General features: G+C 49.4%; 1 protein-coding gene across 1 annotated transcript in view; it reads right to left on the minus strand.

Moving 5' to 3' along the window:
• The window catches only part of si:ch211-221n20.8 (fibrillin-3), a 43,034-nt gene that overhangs the window by 10,759 nt on the left and 29,775 nt on the right, over positions 1 to 2,500 (minus strand). The gene's annotated exons all lie outside the window — the stretch shown is intronic.

A 2,500-nucleotide genomic window follows, 5' to 3' on the forward strand; every position in this document is an offset into this window, starting at 1 on the left:
TGTATAGACTGAGCAATCACACTCTGACTGTAGAGACGGGCCGACACCGACAGAACTGGCGGCCCAGAGAGAGTGTGTGTGTGTGTGTGTGTGTATAGACTGAGCAATCACACTCTGACTGTAGAGACGGGCCGACACCGACAGAGCTGGCGGCCCAGAGAGAGTGTGTGTGTGTGTGTGTGTTTATAGACTGAGCAATCACACTCTGACTGTAGAGACGGGCCGACACCGACAGAGCTGGCGGCCCAGAGAGAGTGTGTGTGTGTGTGTGTGTGTGTATAGACTGAGCAATCACACTCTGACTGTAGAGACGGGCCGACACCGACAGAGCTGGCTGCCCAGAGAGAGTGTGTGTGTGTGTGTATAGACTGAGCAATCACACTCTGACTGTAGAGACGGGCCGACACCGACAGAGCTGGCTGCCCAGAGAGAGTGTGTGTGTGTGTGTGTGTGTGTGTGTGTGTGTATAGACTGAGCAATCACACTCTGACTGTAGAGACGGGCCGACACCGACAGAACTGGCGGCCCAGAGAGAGTGTGTGTGTGTGTGTGTGTATAGACTGAGCAATCACACTCTGACTGTAGAGACGGGCCGACACCGACAGAACTGGCGGCCCAGAGAGAGTGTGTGTGTGTGTGTGTGTATAGACTGAGCAATCACACTCTGACTGTAGAGACGGGCCGACACCGACAGAGCTGGCGGCCCAGAGAGAGTGTGTGTGTGTGTGTGTGTGTGTGTGTGTATAGACTGAGCAATCACACTCTGACTGTAGAGACGGGCCGACACCGACAGAGCTGGCAGCCTAGAGAGAGTGTGTGTGTGTGTGTGTGTGTGTGTGTGTAGACTGAGCAATCACACTCTGACTGTAGAGACGGGCCGACACCGACAGAGCTGGCGGCCCAGAGAGAGTGTGTGTGTGTGTGTGTGTGTGTGTGTGTGTGTATAGACTGAGCAATCACACTCTGACTGTAGAGACGGGCCGACACCGACAGAACTGGCGGCCCAGAGAGAGTGTGTGTGTGTGTGTGTGTGTATAGACTGAGCAATCACACTCTGACTGTAGAGACGTGCCGACACCGACAGAACTGGCGGCCCAGAGAGTGTGTGTGTGTGTGTGTGTGTATAGACTGAGCAATCACACTCTGACTGTAGAGACGGGCCGACACCGACAGAACTGGCGGCCCAGAGAGAGTGTGTGTGTGTGTGTGTGTGTGTGTGTGTGTGTGTGTATAGACTGAGCAATCACACTCTGACTGTAGAGACGGGCCGACACCGACAGAACTGGCGGCCCAGAGAGAGTGTGTGTGTGTGTGTGTGTGTATAGACTGAGCAATCACACTCTGACTGTAGAGACGTGCCGACACCGACAGAACTGGCGGCCCAGAGAGTGTGTGTGTGTGTGTGTGTATAGACTGAGCAATCACACTCTGACTGTAGAGACGGGCCGACACCGACAGAACTGGCGGCCCAGAGAGAGTGTGTGTGTGTGTGTGTATAGACTGAGCAATCACACTCTGACTGTAGAGACGGGCCGACACCGACAGAACTGGCGGCCCAGAGAGAGTGTGTGTGTGTGTGTGTATAGACTGAGCAATCACACTCTGACTGTAGAGACGGGCCGACACCGACAGAACTGGCGGCCCAGAGAGAGACGGGTCTGCCCGTACTGTGAGCAGGGAGAAGTGGAGACCGACCAACACTTCCTCACCCGCTACCCCAACTATGAGGACATTAGAGGGACTTTCTATACAAAATTTGAAATACTTTGCCCTAACTTCATACAATTAAACAACAAAACACAATTTCAACATCTATTAGGTGAAAAAAGAGATTGTATCACACTAGCAGCCAAGTACATTGATACTTGTCACAAAAAGAGAGAGTCGACGAATAATCAGTGATGCGCCCACACACACACCTACTGTACACACTGAATTTTAAATTCTTCACAGAATTTTTAAATGTTCATTAAATGTTCTATATTATTTTATTTATTTATTTATTTATTTTTACACTGTTAATTTGTACAATTAATTAAATTTGTACATTTAGATGTTATAATATTTTAACTATTTTAATGTCTTTGTAATTATTCTATGTATTCCAAAGCTTTGGCAATATTGTATGATGTACAGTCATGCCAATAAAGCAATTTTGAATTGAATTGAGAGAGAGAGAGAGAGAGAGAGAGAGAGAGAGAGAGAGAGAGAGAGAGAGAGAGAGAGAGAGAGAGAGAGAGAGAGAGAGAGAGAGAGAGAGAGAGAGAGAGAGAGAGAGAGAGAGAGAGTCTAAAGAATCACTAATGGCGCTTTTCCACTGCTGTTACGGTTCGGCTCGGCTCAGTTCGCTTAAGCTCGGTTTGCTTTTCCACTGCAATCAGAGTGTGTGGGATTATAGTCTGACCGTTATAGTTTATCCGCTCCTCGGCAGCCAACGAGAGGAACGTCTGCACTTCGTCCACTGACCACGATTCAGCCATTTCTTTGTTGGAAGTTTTCT

Source organism: Rhinichthys klamathensis, unplaced genomic scaffold, assembly GCF_029890125.1.
Source record: "Rhinichthys klamathensis goyatoka isolate OS25496 unplaced genomic scaffold, OSU_Roscu_1.1 h1tg000248l_1, whole genome shotgun sequence".
NCBI classification, from domain to species: domain Eukaryota; kingdom Metazoa; phylum Chordata; class Actinopteri; order Cypriniformes; family Leuciscidae; genus Rhinichthys; species Rhinichthys klamathensis.